The sequence below is a fragment of the Saimiri boliviensis genome, chromosome 8 (assembly GCF_048565385.1).
Source record: "Saimiri boliviensis isolate mSaiBol1 chromosome 8, mSaiBol1.pri, whole genome shotgun sequence".
NCBI lineage: Eukaryota > Metazoa > Chordata > Mammalia > Primates > Cebidae > Saimiri > Saimiri boliviensis.
Window position 1 is genome coordinate 118,750,704 of NC_133456.1, and position 27,410 is coordinate 118,778,113.

At 49.7% G+C, this 27,410-nt stretch overlaps 1 protein-coding gene and 1 non-coding gene across 2 annotated transcripts in view; both read left to right on the forward strand.

The window, feature by feature from the left end:
* Window positions 1-27,410, forward strand: part of ADARB2 (adenosine deaminase RNA specific B2 (inactive)) — a 452,434-nt gene that overhangs the window by 353,170 nt on the left and 71,854 nt on the right. The gene's annotated exons all lie outside the window — the stretch shown is intronic.
* Window positions 19,249-19,355, forward strand: LOC120367698 (U6 spliceosomal RNA). Its single transcript, XR_005582016.1, has one exon. It is a non-coding gene; the product is annotated as a U6 spliceosomal RNA (small nuclear RNA).

The window sequence follows — 27,410 nt, forward strand, 5'->3', positions numbered from 1 at the left end:
AGGTGGAAGGGGTCTCTTTCAGAAGTTCAGACCCCAGCTCTGAGTCCCTTCACAGGCACTCAGGGTCCATGCCCCTTCGTCCTTCTCCCCAAAGCTGTCCCCCGTGGCCCTCCCCCACACAGGTAAGACTCTGAGGCCCCTGGACTCACCTGGGTACACCCACCCCACTCCACAGCCAGTTCCTGGCTCTCACCAGGCCTTTTAGCAGGTGCTTGTTGAGGCAATTGGTGAAGGGCCCTGACTGTATCATTGGATGTAAAGGTTGAAGAATTCCAAATGAAATTCCAGCCTCTGGTCAGGTGAAATGGTGAGAAAACCCAAGATCATGTCTCCTGCCACCCTCCTGTGTCGACTTCATCCCCCACCATCTATGCACAGACGGTGAAACACAGAAGCTCAACAAGTGGCTGTGCCCAGCCTCACGGGCAGATGGGGCAAGGCACCGACACCTGGGATGTGCCCAGCCTCACGGGCAGACAGGGGCACAGACACCTGGGACGGGGCACCGCATGGCAGTGTGTGCAGCATGGCAGTGACACCTCAGAGAGGAGAGGCAGGCAGGAAAGGAAGGCCAGGTTTGGACCCTGGTGCCCACCTGCCTGTGTAGGTTGCGCAGGCTCCTCACCTCCCTGCATCCTTTCCTTCCTCTCTAAATGGGACATGGCAGCGCCTACCACACAGGGTTACTGTGACCACCAAAGGAGAGATGGGCATGCTCGCCACCACGCCTGGAGTAAAATTCTAAACAACTGGTATGCCTGGCTCTCTTCACAACCACTCCAGAAATGAGAACTCAGGAGAGATGTCCGGGAGACAGGGGACTTTGGGTGAGCTTTGAAATCTGTTCAGTGTTGAAGCCAAAATGTGACGAAGTGCAGAGAAACTCACATTCAGGCCACAGCACAATAACTGGACCTGCCGCGTCAGCCTCGGAGCCAGCACGGCGCCTGCCAGGGGCTCACTGGGACCCAGAGGTGGCTGCAGGGGCTCCTGGAAGAAGGTATGGCTGTTGCCCTTGTTTCCAGAAAGCGCAGCCCCCACAGCCCCCTGCAGAAGCTGCATGCCCCCTGCGTCTGTGGTGCTCCGGCCAGCACCCACCGGGTTCAGGTGCTTCAAGGAGAGGGAGGGGCAGGAGTCAGCAAAACTGGCCACCCGCAAATCCGGAACATGGCCAGCAGGAAAGTTATTTTTCTGTTCCATTTCACTTCCAAGTTGAATTATTGATTTTAATACTTTATTTTCACCTGAGTTTATTTGAGCGACAGCTGCTACTCAGGTCGTGCTAGTGAAGCAGGAATGAGACTCTGGTAATTAAGGATTCCATCCTGAGGCCTCAGGTAGCAGGAGGATTAGGCTGCTCACTTGAGTGAGTACAGACTCTCAGGGATTAGGACACAGACTCAATCATTCCTTCTACTTTCCTAAATTGCACTTACGTTCTCAGGGAGGCTTAAGATCCAGCCCGTTGCCTCCAGAAAGAGCTTCATTTAACTACGCTTCCATCGTCACAGGGCAGAGATGGTAGCTTGGGTGCCAGCTTGAGGAAAAAGCATCCAGTGACGGGAGTCCGGTGGGAGGCAGAAGAGCAAGGTCTTCGCTGGGACCTGGGGCTGACAGAGCCCAGGGGAAGCTTGAGGAGCCTCGCAGGCTGTGTTCTCCCTCAGGGTCTTCACCTGCATTGTGGGGTCTCTATGGAGCAAGGAGGGGGTGCTCCAGGCACCTTGGCCAGCTCTTCACGTCTCCTCTGAGTTCAGAGAGTCTGAACATGAAAGATGCAGGTATGTTTAGATGTTAAACAACAAGAACGTTGGGTGTCATGTTTTTTTCATTTCCCAGAAGAACCCGCTAAGCATTTATTGGAGATGTTTGGGAATTTTTTTGAAGGATCACACCTGTTACCAAGACAAGAGATGGCTCACGTGGGCCCCACCCATTCCCTGCTCCTGGAAAGCCTTCTGTTAGGCTTTTTTCCCCCCAAAGGCCCAAACAAAACTGACACCAGAAACAGAAGTAATGCCATCAGTAGCAACACAACTGCCTGGTGTGGGCACTCAGTATGTGGCAGGGGACAGGGCTGGCACCAGCATGAGGCTGGTGTGCCCACCACCCCCCACTGAAGGAGAAACGAGGTTTGCTGGAGATCACACAACTGTGTAAAGGCAATGCTTGGATCTACACTCAGGCCTCCTGGGTGACCCCCAGGAGCACTGGTCTTCACCGCTCCATGCTGCCCAGCTCTGGAGCTGCTGAGGCTGTCTCACTCTCCACCTGCTTATAGCCAGATCTAGAGGCAGAGCAGTGGCAACTTCACGTGAGTGATTGAGATCCACATTTACTCCAAAACACGCATTTTAGCTGTTAAGTTGAAATATATGAGATTTGCATTCTTGTAGCTCAAAATATTGTCGGTGTCATTTGGTTCAATTTGATACTAAGTTCAACCTTTAACCTCGATTTGCTTTTAATCCAAGTTACTAGAAACTTCTTGTCTTTACAATCCTGTCTCCTCTTTCCCCTCCTCTTTCTTGGGGAAGTGAGAGTCAGAGTGAAGCAAGACAAGAGACTGAGCTGCTGGGGGCCTGGGGAGCCTCCTCCCCTCTCCACTGATCCCAGTTCAACCACAGAGATCCCCCCCAAGGGGTGCGTGAGTACCTAGACCCAGCTGGAGCGCAGCAGCCTCCGCCATCACTGCATCATTACCCCTGTGCCTGGAACAGCAGCCAGCACAGAAAGGGCCCTCAGAAATGTCTGCCCAGTAAATTAGCAAAACAATTTGTGGGTGAGGATTCTCAATTCTGTGGCCTCTAGGGTTTGGATCGTAGGTTTAGATGGATTCTTGTCTTTTCTTCCTCTGTTTTTCTTTTTTATCCAAGGAACATTATTTGGAGTCAATGATGTTTTCCTCATTGATTCCAACATCACGATAGGTTAGCAGGAGTGCCAGGGGCTTCTCCAGGACTGGCGAACATTTTAACATCTGGGCGTGTCTCTCAGCACCAGGTGTGGTGGAAATCAGAAGTTGTCCCACTGCATAAACACAAACACCTTCAGATGGCTCACCCAGCATGACAGCAGCACCTGGCACAGAGCCCCGTCCAAAACAGACCCAGTTCAACATTTGATGAGTGAATTAATAAACAAAGCAGCAGGAAATTATAGAGTCTCTGGTAAAATCAAGCACTGACAAACAGGAAGAATCGGAGAATGAAGGACAGAAGTTAAAGGAAACACATGAAGACCCAGAGAGCTTGGAAACAAAGGATGAAATTAAAATAAAATCTTGGGAATGGAAGACACTGGAGACGGAGATTCCGGGCAGAATGATGCGGCCCCAGCTGTGCCCACAGGTGCCAGTCCACACAGCTGCAGAGACTGGGAACTGAAGGGAGCCTCAGGAATGTCCCGAATCAAAACAGGGGCTGGGAGAGCAGCAGGTGGGAAGCGGAGAGGTTGCAGTACTTCGTGAGGGAAATGGTTGCACCCCAGACAGCTTCTCCCTCCTGCTGAAATCCAGAACTGACTTGTCCAGCACCACCAGCCCGGAGACTGGGGTCTCGACACCAGAGCCTGTGGCTCATCCTGCCTTGCCAGGCCCTGGACCTGGGAGGCTTGTGCTTGGCGGAAATGTTAACATGTAATTCTGCTGAAATCCCTCTTATTGAAGTGATAATCATCCATCCTGGCACATTTCACAAAGCTTTTCAAATATTAAACCTAAGCCAGAAACAAACAACAAAACACCACTCCTAGTGCTAGTGAGTTTTGCCACCACACCACCCAGGTCCACCCACAAGTCTTACAGAATCCCCAGTCGAGGAGCTGGCCCTGGCCCACTGTACAGGCCTGGTGCGTCCCAGGGCCTGCTGCCAGCGCATGCCCATCTGAAAAGGCACTTTCCAAGATGACAAGCCCACGATCAGCGTGGAAGATGCCAGTCTATGGGCATGGGGCGAGACCGAGACTCAAGAGTCAGGATCCACTGAGAGGCAACCTCGCACCCGCCAGCAATGGCACATTTCTTTCCAGATCAAGTTCGGTGCTCAATACCCACCATGGCAGGCAATGATTATCAGTCACCCTCTGGGTATGGAGCCCTGCACCCCCTAGAGGCAAACTCAGACACGTCCCAAATATTCCTTCAAGTGCAAATTCCTACAACCCAACACACAAAAATTTCCGTAGGGTTTGCTGTCAGAGGCATGGACTTAGGTTAGTCTAAATATCCATCCATTAAATAACTGAATTTTATCAAAAAATTATTGCCTTTCGGGGACTTTTTCCCTGTAGGAAATCTTAGTCATGGATCTGATGGAATTTGATCATTGCCAAAACCAAGTTATAAGAAACCGCCTCTGTTTGTCCTAGAAAACCACTTCTCCAACACTTTTGCAGCTGAGAAAATAAAGTGCTAGAAAAAATTGCCTTCCATGCTCTGTCTATCCTGTCCTTTCCAAAGAAAAATAGAAATAAAGGTGGTCCATGTTAAAGAGCTCCCTGGCCTGCCAATCATTCACAAAAATAAATCATATGATGGAAAATCAGCTTCCTGGAAATGCAAAGTAAAACAACGCTAAGACACAGTACCAAAATCCAGAACACTGATGCTGTCAGATGCCGCTGAGGGTATAAAGCAGCAGGAACCTCCATCCCTGCTGGTAGGAGGTGCAAAACAGTACAGCCGCCGTGGGAGACATGGTGCCAGCTTCTTACTAAACCAAACCAACTCTGACCATATGGTTCAGCAGTCTCACTCCTTGGTTTTTACCCAAATGAATTGAAAACTTGTGTCCACACAGAAAAAGGCACATGGATGTTTATAGTAGCTTTTTCATAGCTTTGCCAAAACATAGAAGCAACCAAAATGCCCTTCAGTAAGCCAGTAGGTAAACAAACTCTCCTCCATCCAGACAGTGGAATAGGATTCAGCACTAAAAAGAAATAAGACAGGGAAGAAACGTAAATGCATATTGCTGAGTGGAGTAAGCCCGTCTGGAAAGGATACGTGTTGTATGAGTCCATCTATAGGACACTGTGGAAAAGGCAAGACCATGGAGACAGTGAGGTGATCAGTGGCTACCGGGGGCTGGAGGAAGGGAGGTGAGGAGGTGGAGCACAGGGGATTTTAGGGCAGGGAAACTGTGGGTGTCCTGCAGTGGTAGATGCATTTTATACATTTGTCAGACCCATGCAGTGCACGACAGCAGAGTGAGAGTGAGCCCTCTTGTGAACTGTAGACTCCGGGCGGTGGCGACGTGTCACTGTAGGGCCATCAATTGTGGGGACTTTGATAATAGAGGAGGGGGTGCATGTGTGGGGTCAGGGGGTATAGGAAACATCTCTGTAGCTTCTGCCCAGTTTTGCTTTGAACCTAAAACTGCTTTAAAATGTAAAGTCTATTTGTTAAAAATTAGCTACCTGACAGGATTATACCAGAGCTGTCAGCACAAAATTCAATGACAGGAAATAAACCACAAAAATCCATAATGATTTCTCGGGGATGCCTGGTCTTCACTCTAAATTCTAAGCAGTCACCCTAGTATTTAATCAGCCAAACTAATGAACCCTGAGGAGAGAGGGAGGGAGAAAGATAGAGAGGAAAGCCGCATCAAGAAAAGAAGGAGTTTTCTGTTTAAGGTTGATCTTCTTAATGGTTTTATATTGGGCATTGATACCCAATATTCTGATGGGTTTCATTGTCAATAATATATGTAAGCTCTTCTGTTTATCATCCATTTAGGTTCTAAAATTCACCTGTTCCAGTCTATCCCCATATCAAAGACTGCTATCACCCTCTGTTGGTGGTAACCAGAGTTGATAACATTTGCTTGGCCACTTAATTTTTCTCATCCTATAAGCATTCAGCAGCTAAGTCACCTCTGTATTCTATTTTTAATGCAATTAAATAAATAACTATTTTATCTTGTTATCTTTAAAATTAGCACACACAGAGTCCATAACTGTCTGGACCTGTTAAATCCCTGCGCCATGACGTCATCATCAGTACCACAACCAAAGAGACAAGGAAGCATTTTGTGATTCCTCCGTATTTCACCAGCAGGAGGGGCCTTTCTGACCAGGGCTTATGTGCCCCATATTTGGTCAGCCAGAGAGCACACAGCGGCAGGCTTGCATCTGCATGTTTTGATTTCAAATCCAAATGCCTTTTCAGTGAATATTTACTGAGCATCTATGAAGCCACGAGGAATTTAAAAATGAGGAAGATACAATTGCTGCACACAAGGAGGCACCTAAAAAGCGTTTTGAACGGGTCTTCAGTAAATATTCATTGAACAAATGAACAAATTGTGTCACATAATCAGTAACACAGGAAAGATGTTTTTAAGTGTTATAGGAGCACACGTGGGGCGAATTGATTCATAGAGAAGGTGGTGTTTGTGTGAGCCCACAATGTCAGGAGGAGAGGCCTGGGGGTGCCCCAGGGAGAGGTAGCGTGGGGGGTGTGGAGCTGGCATCAGCCTGGCTGTGGGGTGTGGTGTGAGAGGCTGGGAGTGGCCATCACTGTAGGAAGAGGAGGGGAGTGGAAGAAGCATCCATGGTTCGAGGGCAGCCTTCAATGGGCGTTCATCTGTAGACTCCATTATACCTTGCCACCAGCAAGGCTAAAAGGGTTTGGAAGTAAGACAGATAAGAAGCAGAGAGACCACTTAATAGGCCACTATGATAGTTTTTATTTTTAAAAAATTCCAAAAGCACCAAAAAAGGGAAGCATCTTTAAACAGCTGGAAGGCAGAGGGGAAAAATCAACAAGCCGTTGTCCGTCCCGCCCTGCGAGATGGGACAGGTGCAGTGGATGTGGCCAGGACGGGGGGAACCCAGGAAAAGGACCCCTCCCTCAAGGATCCTCCCACCTGGCCCCCCTCCCCGGTTGAGTAGGTAACTTCAGCAGGTGGTTGATGGCCAGGCATGAAGCAGCCATTAGGACAACGAGCCACATTCAAAGTAGCAACTGCACCTTATTCACTTGAAGACACGGAGCAGGGAAGAGGCCAGGGCGACTGCATAGCCCCCTGGAGCACAGGGGGACCAGAACGTGGGACCTGCTCATGGCCCAGGAGCCCAAACCAAAGACTGCTGCTGCTTCATTGACCCAGGAAGCAGGACAGCACCGAGCGTCTTAGCGAGGAGCCAGGCTGGGAACAGAGAAGGAGCACATTTTTCTGGCAGTAAGGAAGGAGGAAGGAATGAGTGAAAAGAAATTTTGCAGTAGAAGACTTGAAGTTCACTTGAGCAGTTGGACTTGGACACTGGCACATCTGCCAGCATGATGAGAAGAAGGGATCTCGGGAGGGGCTGATCCAAGGGGGATGAGGTGCACATAGAATGGGCCAGACCCCACAGCACAGCTGGAAGCCAAGCTGCATGGGCCAGTCTATATCACCCCACCGCAGCCCAACCACAGACTCCTGAGTGAGGAGCAAACGCTTGCTGACTGAGCCATTGGGCTTGGGGATGGTTGTTACACAGCAGCAGCAAGCTGCTGCACCACACATAGGCCACCTTTTCCTACTAAAGTATGTGAATTAACAGGTTCTTAAAGATATTCTACTTCTCCCATATTCAATGATACTAGAGATTATTTCTCTGAAAAATATTTTGAAAGAATAAAATAAAACCATTTATCATTATTCTGTATTTTAGACTTAGGTAACTCTAAAAAGCAAAAATTCTTAATGAGCCACCCTTTCATGCATTCTGCTATTTCTGATCTCTAAATAAATCAAGATTCTAGAGGCAGATCCAAAATCTTATCAAGACAGGTCATTGAAGAAACAGAGGCACACATGTCAGCTCGGGGCCCAGACTCCCACAGCCAGGGGAGAGCAGCACTCAGGGCCCTCTCACCCTCCCTGTCTATTGAACTCTTCTTTGTCCTAAATTGCATCAGATGTCTCTGATGTTGTCCCAAACATTTTCTGGTGGAATCGTGACGGTCTATCTGATCATACCTACAAGGCTTAAAGAGGTCAAAAGTGCACAGCAATCCACTTCAACACATTCTGCCTGGGGTGCAAATACCTGTACCCCCAGCATATCTTCCTACACCCAACTCTCAAATCCCTCCCAAGATTTTGCAACACCACGAAGGTCATTTCTTGGTTTTTAGCTCCTCTGATGTTTCTTTCCCATGTCCCATGTCATGTTCACACTCCCCAGCCCCCATCGATCAGCCAGCCAAGAGTGACAAACGTTGTGTGTCCAGCTCTGCACCGGACATGACAGCATGACCTCAAACAGAATAGACCTTGTCCCGGCCTTCCAGGGACACTTGCGTTTCCACAGCTGAAGTGAGAGAACACATGTAATGAAGACGTTCAACACGTTTCACTAGGAAAGGGCGTGGGCTGTTCCCGCAGAAGCCAGCTGCCTACCGGCTGCCGGTGACTCCACTCTCCGGCTGCATGCAGAAAACTGCTTTGACAGACAGAGACGTCCTGGCCCCAGCCCAGGCATCCTATCACAGTTGGTCTAGGTTGGGGCCTTGGCAGAGGGCAGGTTTTAAATCTCCCCGGGAGAATACAATTTGCAGGCAGGGCTGAGCGCCACCGCTCCATGCTGTGGGCACATGGGTCGTCAGAACTGGGTAGTGCTAATTAGGGCTGGCATCAGGGGAGAGGCGATTTTCAGCTCAGAGAAGGTTTGACTGGAATGCCATCACAGGTGTGATAATGAGCTCAGCAAGACTTTGAAGCTGGGGACCAGAGAACAGGAAGGAAGGCAGTGAGACCCAGAGGTTATCATTGCTGGGTGGGGAAGCAAGACATTCGTGTCAGAGTGGAGCACAAGAGCTGGAGGAATCTTCGGGACGGCGTCACCGGGCCCCTCCGCCTGGCCATCGGTGGAACAGCGCAAGGGAGTGCCGCCTTCTTCGAGTCTCAGTTTCCCCGGCTGTAAGGTGGAACATCATCAGATGAGGCGAGGGCCCACGGGCTGGTTTGTGAGGGACCCACACTTGGAGTGTGCAGCTGTGGCCGACAAAGACGAGGAATTCCTCCTCTCACTGAAGATGGGTCAGGGAGGAGCCGCATCACGGGTCGTCCTGGGCCCCTGTTCCTGCACATGCCCTGCTCACGTGAGCCTCGGCATATCCACATATGGTTGGCGTTGGAAATGAAATTTCTCATAACAGAACTGCAAACACACCCGGCAGAGAGATGAGGCCGCCACGGCGCTGATCCTGCCACAGTCGTTCGTCTTTAACGGGGGGAAAGCTATTTCTTCCTCTTCTCAAGTGACCTGCTCTCGTCCCCACTGCAGCTGAGTTTCAGCCGTCTCCTCCTCGCCCTGCAGCCCACCTGATGGAGTGCTCATTGGTGGGAGGTTCTCTTCTGAGCCTGCTCTAAGTTTTTCTTTGTTTGCATTCCCAGATGACCCTCAGCGCCCCACGCCCCACCTCTCCCTAAACCACAGATGCTGTCTTTTGTTTTGCATTTCTGCTTCTAGAAAGACATTGCCCTGCCGACACTGAGAGGCATCAGTGACTGAAGTCTGTTACGCAGGCTGCAAAGCCATCTGGACTTTCTGCTGAAAAGGTTGGACATGGTTTTAGGCAAGATTTTTATCACATCTGTGAGGGAAAAAAAAAGTCTTGAACACATTACCATCTTCCGAGCTTGTGTCAGATTGTTTTCCCCTTGTCAGTTGCAAAACAAAACAAAGAGCGATGACATAGAAAGGAGTGAGAAATGAAGATACACATCTCCCGAGGAAGCTTTGTCAAAGGTAGTGGAGGATAAACAAAAAATAAATTAGTTCTGGCTTTATCAGAAACTGGACAGACTTCCACTGGTATAATAGTCTGTCCAGGATGCCTAAGCCTTTCCAGTGAGAATGCCCTTAAAATGCAAAAGAAAAATCGGAGATGCTCACAACAGAGGCAGAGATTTGCTTTCCAAAACTGATTAATAGCTTTTAAAACACATACAAGAAGAAAGGCAGAGGAGGAAGGGGCTAAAGCAGACCACATGAAGAGTAAAACTGCTTTGAAATCTGTCTCCCTCCCTCCTTCCCTCCCTGCCTCCCTCCATTCTTTTTCTCCCTCTCTCTCCCCTCTTCCCCCACCTCCCTCTCCTCTCTCTTCCCCCTTTTCTCTCCCCGCTCTTTCTTTCCCTCCCTCCCTCCCTCCCTCCCTGCATCTCTCTCTCTCCCCCTCCCCTCTCTCCTTCCCTCCCTCTCCCTTTTTCTCTCCCTCTCTCTCCATGGAAGGATGTTAGGTATCTTAGCAACAAAGGCTTTGGATTTTCCCCTCCAGTTACTGACAAGAAACCAAAATGAGTTCTGGTGTCAGAAAACTTCCTCAAACAGGGAGCTTTCTCTGGAGAACAGGCTCCAAGCAGCCATGCGCCCCTCGACCTGTTTCCCCGCTGGGGTGCTGAAGCTGGGACATCCTGACGAGGGGCCAACAGTGGGCAGTGGCCTCGCAGCCTCAGCCGGGAGACCCGAGTCCGTCCTTGAAGCGCAGCACCCGAGCCACCTCTGTTCCTCACATTTTGTCCCGTGGAGCACTGACAGGACCCATCAAGGTTTCACGGCCACAGAACTTGAGAGTGACACAGACAGTTCTGATTCCTGGGGCAGGAGGGTATGAAGAAAACGCCTACCTAATTGTGTCAGAAAAGATAGACTGAGTGTCTATGCGTGTTGCAATTTGAAAGAAAATCCCTTAATAGAGAAGAGTCTCAGGTCAAAAGCCTTTTGCCTAAGTAAGGGGGATAAAAAGGCTTCACAGTAGAGTGGCGATTACTATCCTGTGACAGTAATTTACCTAACTTTTTAATTTTTTTCTGAACATTGACTTCAACAAATATTTGTTTTGTGACTGCCCTGGGAGTTAAGAGCAAGATTCTGGCCAGGTGTGGTGGCTGACGCCTGTAATCTCAGCGCTGTGGGAGGCCGAGGCAGGAGGATCGTTTGGAGCCAGTTTGAGACCAGCTGAGACAGAAGGATTGCTTGAGACCAGGAGTTCGGAACCAGCCTGGGTCACAGAGTGAGGCGTCCTCTCCTGCGCCTTCCCAGACCCTCTGGAGATGCCCAGTGCAGATGTGGTTGAGCATGTCGAGCGTGGCGAATGCTGCTTTCTGAGCAGCTGGCGAGGTCAGAGTCTCAGGAGAGTTGGCGGCAGACGCGAAGAATGCCCGTGGCAATTGGTGTTCTTTGGATTGGTGACACAGAGGGCTGAGCTGCACTGACGTGGCCACGGCATTCCTTCTGCCACCACACAGCCCCTGACCTGCCGCAGCGCCCGGCACAAAACCTCTGCCCGGCCAGGCCTCGGGGCCCTCTCGAGGGAAACACGGGCTCCTTCTCCTCTCCCGGCTTTCACCAGACAGACATCTACCGGAACCCACACACCAGGCCCTCTGCAGGGCTGAGCTCGGCATCCCCCAGGACACCCTCCAGGAGCCGTCGCGGCTGCTCCTTCGTCCACATTCAAAGCTTCACTGGGCCAAGGTGGGCCGTCTGTGGTTTCGCCTGAGGGGTTACTTTTCTCAGGATTTTCCTGGAGCTCTGGGACCTGGCGGGGCTGTCACTCCACCAGAGGCACTGGGGATGTAAATAAAAATTAAAATGCCGCAGGATGGTGCAGGGAGACAGTGCCACAAAGGGCTGGCTGTTTTGGTGTGAGGAGGGAACATGGACCAGAGGACCGCGTTTTCTGCACACACTGAGCTCCGAGGGAGCTCCAACCCTCTCCTCCGGGAGCCCTCAGGACAGCAGCAGCACCCAATCTACCTTGGGGACCCAGGTGCATTGGGAACCACGTAGCAAATTTCATCCACTGATTTCTCTTCTCCAGATCCTGCTTTCAGGGCAGAGAAAGACTCGGGGGCAAAGTCATGGGAGAAAGGGGTCTGAGGGTCCCACCTCTGCAGCACTGGAAGCCCGCGTGACGTCTGCCTCCCTTGTGCTTCTGCAGAAGAGGGGTTGGTGTACTGTAGTATTTAGATGCTCCCTTAAAGGCTTTTCTTGAATTTAACAGAAGCTGGGAAGTAAATATTACTTTCTTGTTGGAACAACTGCTTTCTCTAGGGGAATGTTTTTCTCTAGATGGGCTGAAACGATTCTTCTTGTTTTTATCTTTTTAAATCCAGATGAATGCAAACAATCATCAATCAGCCCCAAACGGAGGACCTCATCTGTTAGCACCCTCATGTCGCACAAAAATGAGAATTTAAAGATCCTAATTAAACCCGGGCTCAAAATAGCTTCCTGAGTAGACCAGAAAGCACCAGTTTCACAAAAACAAATACTGCATCTTTCCAATGTGGTTTTTAGTTTATTTCTGTGTTTTAATAGTATTTCCATTTGAAGTTGATTGCTAAGGCAGTGACTACGGTTAATGTGTGTAAACAGATTTGAGTCTATGTAACGACTTAGGAAACCGTGGGCAACCACAACTTGACATAATCAACAGGTAGACAGACAGATATCTGAACACATAACCCTCACCCCTCAACTGTTCAAGACTGAACGTGGGATCTCTTATCTCAGGCTTGTCTGAAATCCTTGATTAGTAAAAAGCCCTTAGAAGACACTTACAACATTGTGGTCAAGAGCCCAGATTTTGGAGCTTGAATTCAAGCATCGGGATTTGATTCTGTGTCTCCCACTGACTGCCTGAGCAGTGTCAGTGAGTCAGCCCCAACTCTGTGCTGACTGTCTCATCCGTGCAATGCAGGTGTATGTACCTGGTCCCGGGGAGCCCAGCATCTGGCTTCAGCGTCCATGTCCTGCCGCCTAGCAGGAGAAAGGCCCTTCATGGCTCTGCTGCAGGTGTGGGTCACCTGCCAGTCCCTGCAGGCCTCCCCTCTCCACTGGGGGTGCCCACAAGCTGGACAGTGGCTGGGGCTGATTCACAAAATAAACAGCAAAAACGCAGAGGACAGAATCCGCTTGTCAGACACAGTCGGGGGAAAGGTAGTCAGCTCCCAACCGTGGAAAGCCTCAGGCATCAGGAGAGCCTCAGCCTCTTAGGACTCTGCTGTGTGCAGTCCTTCATTTTAAAGCCACATTTTCTTCATTTTCCCTGGATAGATTCTTTACTGTAACGAATTATGTTGGATTAAAACATGTTAACAACACAAGACCGAAATGCCTCGATGTCTGTTACCCTAGAAGCTGAAGATGTGCCCACCCAGCAGCCTATGCCAAGCCTGCTCTAATCCACCTCGGCGCACCTGTGGGAGATGCTGGGCACTCTTATTCAGCAAACACCCACCTGCCCCTCCCTGCTGTGGAGCCTGGCCAGCTCGTGCGTCCTAGCCGTGGTACACCCACCGTGGAGTGAGGGCCGGGGGTCCTCCCAGGGTCTGGATCCTGTGGGCTCTTGTCACCCAGCAGCACTGCATGGAGTGAGGCCTGTATAGACCGAAGGCAGAGGCAGAGAGAAGGGGTCCTGGCCACTGAGCCAGCGAGAGGAAGCAGGAGGCCGGCAGAGGGGGCCCTGGTCTGGTTTTCCGCCCCAGGAGGTGGCGTTGCTCGGCCCATCAGAAGCACCCTGGTCTGCCCCACACAGCAGCCGTGGCAGACTCAGGCGTCCTGACTTGGTGCCGCGGACAGAAGCCTCTCCACAAAAGTATGCCCCTTGGCCTTCCAGGCCCCCAGTGTAAACCCAAAAGTATCTGAGATAAGTCTCAATCAATAGAAAGTATACTTTGCTGTGGTTGAGGGCGCACCTGTGACGCAGCCTCGGGAGGTCCCGACACCATGTGCACGGTATGGTCAGGGCGCGGCTTGGTTTTGTGCGTTTTAGTGAGAATTGAGACATCACTCAATGTGTGTAGGATTGACATTGTTCAGTCTGGAAAGACAGGACAACTCAAAGCGGTGGCTTCCAGGTCATAAAATTTTCTGATCGGCAGTTGGTTGAAAGTTATGATCAGTAGAAAGGAAGGTCTGGGTTACCATGAGGGATGTGGAGACCAGGGTTTGGCCACACAGACCTCCGGGCAGCAGGCTTCGGAGAGAGCAGGTGGTCAGTGTTTCTCGTCAGACTCAGGTCCGTGTTATATTGATGCTGGTCAGCTTTTCCTGAATTCCGAAATGGAGGAGGGTGTCATCAGGCATGTCCAACCCTCTCTTCAATCAGCCTGAACCAGTTTTTCAGGTTAACTCTGGAATGCCCTTGGCTGAGACGAGGGATCCCTGTGGATGCCTGGGGGCCCTTAGAATTTTGGTTTTGGTTTACACCAATGTTTAGACAACCACGTCGCATGTCAGAGTGCCTGAGCTCCCTCTGTCAGAAGCCCCTATTCAGGGAGTGGCGAAGTGGCTTAGGGCCTGCAGAGGCACCATGGTCTTGATACAGGTGGCTGCCTGCCTGCTCCAGGAGGTCGGGGGTCATTTGCTCCCCTAAGCTCCTACCCCCAATTCGTCTAAGAGGCAGCATTTGCCATGGCAGGCCACCTCCCTCACTACCTGTATGCTGGGCAAGGAATTGTATTTTTCTCAGCCTTGGCTTGTTCATCTGTAAAACAGGATAATAATTGTTACTGCCTCTTAGGATTACATTGTGGATGCACAAAAGTGACACTCGCTGTTACTTAGAAGGGCACCTGATATGCAGTCAGCCCTTGGGAAATGTCAGCTGCCATTTATCACATGACGTTTTGTGTTTCCTGATTTGTATTCTAGGCTGCTTTATGTACAGGACCTTGTCTCATTTAGCCCTGTATTTCATCAGTGCCTTACACAATAAATTCTGATCGATTCTTTTCCCTGGGGGAAAGCGATAGGGGTGAAATAAAAGCAGGAATGCTTGAGAACTGGTGTCTGAGATGGCTGCTCCAGGCCGTTCTGGGCATGGCCGAGCCCAGCTGCAGTCAGGGCTCGTTGAGGGAGACTGAGTGCTCCGAGGGACACTGAGTTCTTGCCCTTGGGCATCCAGTCTGATGAGGACAATGTTTGTGTCAGCAGTCACAAAATAACACACCCAAGCTGTGAAATCAGAGAGGAAGGAAGGCTTCGGTCAGAAGGTCAGAGAGCAAAGCTTAGAGGGGCCACGCGGCCGGCAGCGTAACTCCAAATCACACGGATGCAACCTTTGAATGTGCTGTTGCCCAGGATGGTAGCTTTCCATTTAAACAGAAATAAAGGCACATGTAATTAAAGAGCGAGCAGGCAGTTTCACTTATGAGCGTTTCCTCACCAAAAATAGACTGACGTTTTCACTAAAAGTGACTACATGGCACAGCTGATATATGTGTAATTTCCTCTTAAGGTTGGCTTTGGGTCCAAAATCTACCTGGCATCTATATGCAGGGCTACAGAACTTTCATGGAAATGGAGGGGGGAAAGGCAGTTACCAGGGGCTAGGACATTGGTCAGAGGGCACAAGACTTCAGGTAGGTAAGGACAGGTTCTGGGGATCTGTCACACAGCACAGTGACCATAGTTAACATATCATATATTTCAGAACAGCTGAAAGAAAGGACTGTAAAGATTCTCAGCACAGTAAGCCTTTGAGGTGGCGGATATGTCGGCTAGCCTCATAAGATCATCCCGCAATGTGTATACGTACCAAGACATCACATTGCACCCCCTACATATACGCAATTATTATTTGTGAATTAAAAATAAAACTCTAAAAAGCTAAATATGTAGCTTGGATTTCCTTGCGATTCAACTCCTTATCCAGGTTCTTTTAAGGGGACCATCCTGTGAGCACAGTCGTGGGGGACAGCCCTCACCAGCAGCAGCAAAGTCAGAGAGTTAACCAAGACAGACAGGCAGAGCTCAGGCAGTTTGCAGGAAAGGTCACCCCAACATATGCCTCCTCTAAACTGTGTGCGCCTACATACTTCGTTATATCAAAATGTACCCTTTCAACAGGTTACTACTGAGAACACTTTAATTTTAAGGACGAGGCATGTGGGTGTGAGTTATTCCTGTAGTTTTGCTAAGAAATCTTATCTGTGCACACAGTTGGACAGTAATGGCAATAACAACAGCAGCTGGTATTTGAGTGCTGGGTGCTGAGCTCGGCAGTGCTGGGCACCAGGCTAAGCACCCACATCCACGGCCCTCCAACCTCACAGCACCCCTGACACCAGCACTGTTCCTCCTAAAGAGGCAAGTGCAGGTTCTGCGGTCGTAGGTCTCAGATGTGCCAAGACGCAGGGCCTTGGCCTTGAGGGGTGATCATGATGATGCCTCTAGGAGAGGAGGAACTGATGGCTCAGAGACCCTAACTGCCCCACGGTGGTCGTGCCGCTGGGGAAGGCAGTGGCAGAACTCAACTCCAGTTCTTCTGATCCCGAGTTTAGGGCTTTCCCACCATACAATGGCTACAATAAGGGATTTTCCTTTTCATGCCTTCATTCAAATTTGCCATCCGCCTTTAGGTAATGTAAGATTTAGAATAATCGAATTGTCAGATAATTTGAGCTGTTTGGTTGGACATTGGTTACCAGTCCCTGATTTTGAAATTAATGAGACTTTATCGTAATTGTCAGAAAACAGGGCTCATTGCGTGACACGGAGACTGCCTCTTCCACAGAAGCACAAAGGGGTATAAAGATGGAAGTAAGGGAAGATCCTCTTCCATTTTCTCCGATTCTTCTGAGGCTTCGGTTTGTGTCCGGCTGCACTTTTCTGGCACTGTTTCTCTTGCCTCCTGGGTCTAGACGGGGTGGGTTGCTTCAGAGGGGGCTCCGAGGCATGTCCCACCTCCACACAGACTCTGGCCCTGCCTCCTCCTGCCACCCACACTCCCAGGCCCCCTGTCACCTCTCCCTAGTGACGCACCACCCGCCCCCATGAAGAACAAAGTTCAAAGGGGAAAGGAGCCTGGGACATGGGGGCATCGGTCCTGGGTTTCGTGTTGCCGCACCCACATACAAATCTAACCTTTCTGATTTTTCAGCGGCATAAACCCAAAGACAGCATTTCAACAGGAAAATATTTACTAAAGGCTCTTTCCTTTATAATCTATTGATTTTAGTATCCCACCACTTTGGCTGAATGTCAATTTTACCCTGAGGACTCCTGCTGCAAATTCGAGCACATTTTATTTATTCATGCCAGTCAAAATATTAGTGTTGGGAATGAGTAACGTTTGAGTATTGCAATGTTCCCATTTGAAGTTCATTTTCCAATGTGAATATTGCTGGTAATTTCCAGGCAAAATGTGGGCAACAAGCAGTGGAAGCTAACGGAGCAGCCTCTTGCTGTGCGTTTCCGCTAAGCACAGTAACGCACAGCTCATCAAATAGGGGGACAACTCCCCGCTAACTCTGAGGCTAGAAGCACCTGAGTTCCACTATCATGTGAAATCACACTCCGTCTTCTCTGACCATGTCTGGTCCGATGTGCGGCCAGTGACCATTTGTATGTTTGTAGCTTCAAGGCTGGGTATCTCAGACCTCTGCTCTGAGGACTCCAGGCAGAGCCTAAGGGCATCACCAAAGATTCTGCAGATCCCCCACCCACCCAGTCCCACCTACCACTATCGTCCCTGTGAGAAGCCAAGCTGCCTTGGGAGGGCTCACAGCTGGGGCGCCTTTCCCCACGGTGTGAGCTCTTTCCTGGGAGGCATGAGTGACTCGTGGAAGACACATTAACCCTCCCCTGCTGCCAAGAGACCCTTCAGCAGGCATTGTCTAAATGGCTAAATCATCAACAATAATGAGTACAGCGGGATGTCTCTCTTTTTCATATGTAAAAAAGAATTTAGGCTGCAAATGACTCTTCTATTGATTACTCAGGCTTTTTGACAGGTTTTAGTCTCCCTGTGCAAGGCTTTCTATATTGCAAAGCACCATCTCACTTGCCTCCAGTCCAGCCTCTCTCTCGGGCCCTCCCTAGCCACTCACCTGTCCCCTGTAGGAGCTGGGGCATCTGGACGGCAGCCTCTGCCTTCCTGACTGCCTGGAGGGGGAGTCACTGCTGGGACCCTCACGGTGCCTCTTCTCAAGGACTGAAGGTGAACCAGACCATGAGGGTCTCTAAGGCCCACCTTCCTCTCCCACTCAGCGACTGGACTTGGACCCCACAGATGTGCTGAGTTCTTCATGTCGAGGATTTACAGCATATGGTTGGATTCGTTTTCTGAAACCTTCTGGGAACTCACCACAAAAGAGCAGCAGACAGCGCCCATGGAGATCGGCCACCACTCAGACTCAGACCTGAAACAACTCCACTTCTGCCTCAACTACGTGCTTGCTTTAGAACTTTGGCCGAGTTACCAAATCTCCCGAAACCTCTTTCTCTGAAATTATAAAACAGGACAGTTCTTCACACAGTTGTTGGGTGGATTAAATAGTGTCAGCAGCTCCCAGCGGGGATCTCCATCAAGAGTCTCGCGGCGTAGCAGCCCCAAGACGTCCTCAGAATCAGCTTACATCTCGGGTGCTTGAAGCAAAGCAAAACAACCAGCTGCTGACCCCGCCGTGACTTAGACATGCCCTCGGCGCCAGGCCTGGATCAGTGTCCTCACCAGGGAAGGCGGCTCTTCACACGGCTGCAGACCCCAGCCCTGTCGCCCTGCCGGTCGTGTGCCCGGGTGACGTCTGAGCTTCATGCAGGAGCGATTTCTGCTTGTTTCTTGTGCTGATGTATCCCTGGCAGGTATAATTGTGCGTGACCCTGAGAAGGATTCCATAAATATTTCATGAATTAACAGATGAACTCCTTGGCCGGGCATCAAGATCCTACACTCTCCTATAGTGAGTGGCCCTTTCAGTTTTTCTCATAGCTACTCTGTGTGACTCTTAGGCCAGACTGATCTACTCTTTGTTCTTATCCCAGAAACAAATGTTTCCACCTCAAAATTTCTTTAGGCTATGGCTTCTCCTAATATTTTATGGTCCTCTAATCCCTGACAATTTAGATTATGTGATTCCTTCAAAGCCCAGAAATTAACTCTCTTCCAGGGAGCCTTCCCTAATTACCCCACTCCTGGTCTCTACCCAGAATTGGCCTCTTCCTCCTGCAAGTATCTGTACAAGTCCAGTGAGCCACATGAAGGGCACAGACCCTAGGCTGTCTACACTGGTCATTCTCATGATCGTCAACATTCCACCAATGAGCCACATGGAGGACACAGCCATAGGCTGTCTGCACTGGTTAGTCACATGATGGGCAACACTCCACCTTTGAGCCACCTGTAGGACATGTATCCTAAGCTGTGCACTCTACCATTAATTCACAGGATTGTGAATAAAGATAGAGATAATTGCAGCCCCTTTACCATAAAGTGGTTTATGAGGACTAATTGAAAAAAAAAATTGCGTGCTTGCTTCGGCAGCACATATACTAAAATTGAAACGATACAGAGAAGATTAGCACGGCCCCTGCACAAGGATGACACGCAAATTCGTGAAGCATTCCATATTTTTAGAAGACATACAGGAGGCCAACAAACATATGAAAAAATGCTCATCATCACTGGTCATCAGAGAAATGCAAATCAAAACCACATTGAGATACCATCTCACACCAGTTAGAATGGCGATCATTAAAAAATCGGGAAACAACAGATGCTGGAGAGGATGTGGAGAAATAGGAACACTTTTACACTGTTGGTGGGAATGTAAATTAATTCAACCATTGTGGAAGACAGTGTGGCGATTCCTCAAGGACCTAAAAATAGAAATCCCATTTGACCCAGCAATCCCATTACTGGGTATATATCCAAAGGATTATAAATCATTCTACTACAAGGACATGTGCACACGAATGTTCATTGCAGCACTGTTTACAATAGCAAAGACCTGGAACCAACCCAAATGCCCAACGATGATAGACTGGATAGGGAAAATGTGGTACATATACACCATGGAATATTACGCAGCCATCAAAAACGATGAGTTCACGTCCTTTGTAGAGACATGGATGAACCTGGAAACCATCATTCTCAGCAAACTGACACAAGAGCAGAAAATCAAACACCGTATATTCTCACTCATAGGAGGGTGTTGAACAATGAGAACGTATGGACACAGGGAGGGGAGCACTACACACTGGGGTCCGTTGGGGGGAAATGGGGGAGGGGCGGGGGGGAGGTGGGAAGAGATAGCATGGGGAGAAATGACAGATATAGGTGAGGGGACGGAAGGCAGCAAACCACACTGCCATGTGTGTACCTATGCAACAATCTTGCATGTTCGTCACATGTACCCCAAAACCTAAAATGCAATTAAAAAAAAATTGCAACTAAAGCCTTTAGAAAGTGCCTGACAAGTATATAGTTTCAATGATCTTGGCTAGAATTCCTGTTAACCGATAGAAAGTCAGTAGAAAGAGTAACCACCTGTCCACAAGGTCTGTGGTATGCTACACAAGTATGATATGTATAGGAAAAGGAAAGACGAGCATAGCATTTATGCCAGGAAAGGACACAGCTTCAAAGCGCTGCAGGACACCAAGGGTTCCCATGCTTGGGAAGCCTTTATAAAGGAGCTGACATTCGACCTCCGCAGAGAAGCATAGGTTTGTCTGCCTTCCATGATGCAAGTTAAAGTGGACAGAATTAGTAAGCGCATGGGTTTTGAGCACCCCAGGAGCCTCCGTCGAGCCTCTGACATAGTCACTGAACCGAAAGATACCACAGGAAGGTGTAGACTGGTCATAATACACAGTGAGGTAATTGAGTCCTCCGGGTCATGGGAAAGTGTCTTCCCTCATTTTAGAAAGGGATCATGCAATATAACCTGGCCGATGTGCTCAAAACACTAAATCTGAATGAATTTATCCATCCTGTGAGACGGAATGAACCCCTCCCAGGCTCACGAGCATACTCTGCAATTTGCATGCCTGAAACTAATCAAGCACAAGCTTATTTCTGAGCACTTCAGCTGCTTCTCCTGTAAACCAAGTGCCGGCCAGGGAAGAAAACCACATTATTGCAAGGTCTGATCAGATGGGTTTGCAGTGACCAAAGCTGACTGTATATATTAAATCCCAAGTGATTCAACATTAAAAATTCCTAGTGTTAAAGAAGTATGTCTCGCTACATGCATTCTAAGCTGCTGTCTAGCTTCTAACACCCTATGTCATCAATGACAATGTCATTTACAGAAATTCAACTATAGAAAACTACATAGAGCTGCACTCATGTATGCGATTTAATTAAAAACCAATCACTTAAAATACCTGTGGTGCAGTAGACACAGTTCTGTGGAAAGACCCGGAAAGGGCTTCACTGGGGAGATGGAAGGATGCAGTGCACAAAAGCAACATCTATGTTTAAAGCCACGGCGGTTTTCAGTGAGACATGTCTGTGTGGCCAAGCACAGAGGGATCTCAGGCCTCTGAGCACCATGTAGACACCAAGGTGTTCTCAAAAGGACGGGAAGGGGAGGAAGATCTGCAATAAGGAAAAGGAACCCTAACACAACCCGTTCTAACTCCACTTCCCAGAAAAAGAGATTAATTAGGCAGTGAGGTTATCACTGCAGATGAGCTGTGCCTACCTGTGGGGACTCCAGCCAGAGGTGAGACTTGCTGAAGCCATCATGGGAAATCACACTGGTTAAATATCGAAGAGAGAAAATCTAACCAGCTCACTACAAATCTCTCTACCTTTTAATTAGTTCACCACCCAAAGTAAGGAAAGTTTTTCAATTTTTGCTTTTCTCTTTTTACATTCACCTTTGTAAAATGTTACTTGAAAAATATGCTCAATATAAATGTCAAGCGCCCCTCGATTTAAAACAAAAAGTATAAAGAGAAAAGGATTATAGAGAAGGAGATGGGGTTGGCTTTTTAAAAGAAAAAGAAAGAGTCCTCATGGAAGCTTCCTGGGCTTAGGAGTGGAGCGAGAGCAGTCACCCAGGAACCTGGTGCCACATCATCCCCGTGCAGTCCCGAGGTCCCTGAAGGGCAGGGCTGGGGCGCTCTGGGGTGACAGTCTGGGCACCCATCAGTGCTGCTCCTGATCCCTGCTGGCACCGTGCTGAGAAATCACTCAAATTGTCTTTGATCGAGGCCAGACTCACACAAGAGCCAGACAGATTCTCGGAAACAAGTGCTGAAACAATCCAATCCATGTCTTTCCACTCAACCAGGACCAACCAGCGCAAAGCTCATAGGCACCTGTTGCTTCATCTGTGCTTTCTGTTGTGTATCTGAATCCACAAACCACCAATACACAGAAATCTAACATCCCATAGGGGAGGCCCTAATAATGGCTACTTTCATAACAAAAATGTTTTCTACCGGCCAGCAGACAGTGAGGAGGAGCTAATCCCTGGAAACTGGGGACCCCCAACACATTCTCAAGACCTGCCTGAAGAGCCCCTAATTGGAGATGAGGTCATCATCTGGACCCACCAAACGTGTGACATCAGCAATAGACCAGTTCACCATGGATCCACCACACGGCAAATCAATCATGAGTTACGATGCAGAGACATTTGCTATTCATAAGCTGTAAGACATTGTACACTATCTGCATAAGTCTTCAATACGATTGCCGGGTTTCCTTTGTCTTTTTCTGATGGATTTCTCTCCTCTGTGACTCAGAGTAAATAATGCTGTTGCTGTAACCCACAACCCCCCAAAACCAATGGTGCACTATAAATAAGCCATGCAATGCTCAGCTCGTAGGTAACTCCCTCACCCTGGGCCATCCCTCTGTGGCTCCATCCTGGGGTTCTCTGAATCCAGCTTTTAGGGAGGAAAGAGAGAAACGGGGAATTGAGGAAGAAAAGGAAAAGAGAGGGGGAACACGGAGCTTCGCTTTGGAGTTTCAGGACCTAAAAATGGCAAACAGAGTTTCCTCCAACGCTCAACAGGGAACCCCGGTCACACACCCCTCCTCAACACTAGAAGCAATGAGGTGTTGTCATGTGCAGAGGAAGGAGAGGGACAGTCCGCACCCGCATGACACATGACACAGCTTCAGAAAGGGAGCTGCTCAGGTGACATCATATTTTGTTTGATGGAACTAATGTTGGTGTCCCCTGAAATTCATATGTTGAAGCCCTAATTCCCAGTGTGGCTGTATTTGGAGAAGGGGCCTCTAAGAAAGTAGCTGAGGCTACGTAAGGCCACGAGAGTGGGGCCCTGATCCAATGAGATTAGTGTCCTTGTAAGAGCTGACACCAGAGACTGAGCTCACTCACTCTGAGCCAATCAGGGGACACTGCCACAGACATTCAGTTGAGAACATCGTGTCCCTGACCTTCCCCAAATGCACATCCTTCTTGCATGGCAAATGCACTCATCCCATCCCAATAGACCCAGAAGTCTTACTTCGGCATCAGCACTGAGGTATGAAGTCCTGAGTCTCAACAAAACATCACCTGAATCAGGAGTGGGTGGGACTCGGGGTGCTACTCGCCCATCCTGAAGCTGAGCTCGCCTCCAGCTGTGAACCACAAAACCCAAACAATTTCCATGTTCCCAAAATACAACAGTGAGCCAGGCATGGAGCCAGATGCTCCCTTTCCAAGAGAGAGAAGAGGCCATAGGGAAAGGGTGGTGGGGCCTACGCAAATCCAAAACCCTGAGGAAGCAATTAAGGAAAATGAGGTCACGGAGTTGAGGCAGCCAACCCAGTGGATTAGTGTCCTTATTAAAGATGACCCCACAGGCCAGGCACAGTGGCTCACACCTGTAATCCAGCACTTTGGGAGGCCAAGGCAGGAGGACTGCTTGAGCCCAGGAGTTTGAGACCAGCCTGAGCAACATAGTGAGACCCTGTCGCTACAAAATATTTGCAAATTAGCCAAATGTGATGCCCTGTCCCTGTGGTCCCAACTACTTGGGAGGCTGAGCTAAGAGGATTACTGGGCCCAGGAAACTGAGGCTGCGGTGAGCTGTGATCATGCCACTGTGCTCTAGCCTAAGGGACAGAGTGAGACCATGTCTTTAAAAAAAATGATCCCATAGAGTCTGGTCTTGCTCTCTCTCCATCGCACAAAAGGAGAGGTCACGGAGCACACAAGATAGCGGCATCCACGTACCAGAAGAAAAGGCCTCAGAAGGAGACAGACCTGGCTGACACCTTGATCTTGGACTTCCAGCTTTCAGAACTCTAAGAAAATTAATTTCTATTGCTTAAACTGCCTAGTCTACAGAATACTTTTATGGCAGCCCAAGCAGATGAAGACAGTGTGATAAGGTGGGGGAAAAAATGCTGAGAATAACTGGTGGGGAAAATAATAAACAACTTTTCTCTGAAACTTTTACTTTTTAAACAATTCGTCCCTAGGAGTTTCACTTATCCACACACACAGTCATTCATTCGAGAGGTGCACCACTGTTGACACTGTGATCACACACAGTGCTATGGCAAGACCATGATAATCCCAAACACATCGCGCCATGCTCCCAGCCACAGAGGCAGCATCGCGTTGGAGTCACATCGTAACACGTGAACTATTAGGTGACCGTGCAGGAAAAAACAGGAATCAGCCCTACATGCATGTTGCTGGAGTTCTAAAGGCAGTGGATTGCAGGTGAGGGTAAGGACCTTCAAACAGGTACAACAAGAAACCTTTCTGGCCTACGAAGGAGTTTTGGAGACTGAGTCAGGGCAGGACAAAATGGATTGAGAAACAGGCTCTGCCATTACGAAAAAGAATGAAATCATGTTCTTTGTAGCTACATGAATGTAGCTAGAGGCCGTCATCCTAAACGAATGAACAGAAGCAGAAAGCCAAAGACCACATGTTCTCACTTAGGAGTGGGAGCTAAACACGGGGTACTCACAGACATGAAGATTGGAGCAGACACTGGGGAACACTGGTGGGCGGAGCAGGAGGGAGGGGCTGAGAAACTAACCGCTGGGTACTGTGCTCACTACCTGGGTCACTCATACACCCGGCCTCAGCATCACTCAAACCTGCACTTGTACCCACTGAATCCAAAACGTACGTTTAAAAAAAAAAAAGAACCCAGAAAAAAGAGCTGGGTGCAGTGACTCACGCCTGTAATATCAGCATTTTTAGGAGGCCAAGACTGGCAGATCCCCTGAGGTCAGAAGTTCTAGACCAACCTGCCCAACATGGCAAAAGCCATCTCTGCTAAAAACTACAGAAGAAAGATTAGCCGAGTGCAGTGGTGTGCACCTGTAGTCCCAGCTACTTGGGAGGCTGAGGCACTAGAACTATTTGAACCTGGGAGGTGGAGGTTGCAGTGAGCCGAGATTGTGCCACTGCGCTCCAGCCTGGGTGACAGAACTAGACTGTGTCTCAAAAAAAAAAAAAGAAAGAAAGAAAGAAACCGGCTGTGGATCTGGGGAGAGGAAGTGCCCTCCCTTGAGGGCACCGTGGCCACTGCCTGGAGCCGCCCTGCAGGACTGAACATGTGCACGTGGGTGCCGTGGCCTCCTGGCTGGCAGCCGTGGCCTCCCGCCTCCTCCAGCTGGGGTGGGTGGAACCTCCCAGCCAGCAGTGTCTCCACTCTGCCCTGTCTGGTCGGGGCCCTTGTCACTCTGGAAGAAGACTGAGCATCACTGTCCACCTGGCATCCGCTGGCCATGCAAACCCTGCCTAGGGAGTCGAAGAGGCCTTCATCTGCGGAAACGTGATTCTGTCCAAACGTGATTCATTCCACCCCAGCTGTTCCTCAAATGACCCCACGATGGGGCAGCCGGGGCTCAGGTCGCTCCGTTCATAGTGGGAGCCAAGGGCGGGGATCCAGGCCTGCAGGGTGTGGAGAGCAGGCAGTCAGGCTCCACCACGGGCCCCTCTCTAGGGCCACTGCCTTGTCAGGGTGCCGTCCGCCTTCACTCGGGTTCTGTCCCAGCTGCAGCTGCTCCAGCCTACACCCACAGGATGCAAAGTCTGCGGCTGTCCTTGAGTTCAGATCCTGCTTTTCCTCGGAGCAATCTGGTCACCAGTTCAGTGCAAGGGTCAGGGTCAAGACGGCTGGGCGGTGTCCCGGCTCTGCTGCCCCCTGCCATGTGACTTTGTCACATTCCTTCCATAGCTAAAAAGGAAAATCTTCTCACCTTCCTGGGCTGGCAGGGGAGACGGTACCGGGCCTGCACTTCCACCTTTACTGCAGAAGAATTAGGAGGGAGAGGGGCTAGCTTGTTCTGAGGCAGGTTTTTCACTCCTGGCAGGCAGCGCTGTTTTCATACAAACATGTTTTATTGCCTACAAGTGGGATTTGTGAAGACTAGCTTTCTTACCTTTATTAATCAGAGAACTGTGCTTATCAGCAGCAATGCCTGGACAGCATCAGCGTCCACACACTGGAAATGTGGAAGCCCAGCCCAGTGCCTGCACAGCACCCCCACATGCCTGGTGGAAACGTGGAAACCCCAGTGCCTGCACAGCATTAGCACACGCCTGGTGGAAACAGAAACCCAGTCCATCAGTAAAAGAAACCGTTTCCTGCCTCACGGATGAGCTGATTTATTGATTTGGCTGCTCAGAGGCTGGGGCAATGCCTGCAGCCACTGGGAGAAATGATGATAATGATGAAAACAGTAAGCGTTAATAGTCACGGCCATCATCTCTGAGCACTTCTACCACGTGTGGGTACTGTGCCGAGCACTTAAGAGGCTGTATTGTGTTTAATCCTTACAAAAACACCAGGTGGAAATGAAGATGATTTGCTTGTACATTAGGAAAATGGCCTCCCCAGGCTCCTGAGTGACAGAACTCAGGGTCCAACCAGGCTTCCCTACTCCAAGGCCTGCAACGGCTATGCCAGCCGCACTGCCCCTGATGAAAAGGTTAGGGCCCCAAGTCCAGGAAAAGGCAGTGATGCAACCATGGGCCCAAAGGAGCCAGGGAAGGGCGGCCGCAGAGCCACACTCTGGCTGCACCCTCATGCTACTGGGGTGTGCTGCCTTCCCAGAGACCAGGAGTCGCCTTATCACTAACCACATGTGACGGGGTGTGCAGGGCACACATGTATGTGTCTGTGTGCATGTGTATTACACATATATACATGTGTGCCTGTGCCTGTGTGTGTGCGCGAGTGTGTGCTTGTGTGTGTGTGCACGTGTGTGCCTGTGTACCTATGTGTGCGTATCTGTGTGTGCACATGTGTGCCTGTGTACCTATGTGTGCATATTCATGTGTGCACATGTGCCCTAGATGCATTTTGTGTGATGCTGTTTGCATATATGCAAATGTGTGCATCTGTGTGCATGTGCAGGAAGGTGAGAAGACGCTGTGGAGTGAGCCATAACTGGCCGTTTAGCCAGGAGACCCTGAGACTGCTGGCTGCATAGACACTGGCTCTGAGATACTCAGAAGACGATGGTGGCCCATCATCCCTGTAAAAATCTGCTTCTCCCCAAAAGACTCCTCCAGCCACTTCTCTGAGAGGCCAGGAGCGGGGAGTGAACGCTGTTTCCATGGGGAGGTCGGCAGAGGTCAGGGTTTCTGCTGAGAGCAACGCTGGGGTTAACCACTCACAAACCACTCAATATGATTCTGAGCTCTTGGAGCATACCTGGAGACAGGCCATGTGTGGCCACACAGGGA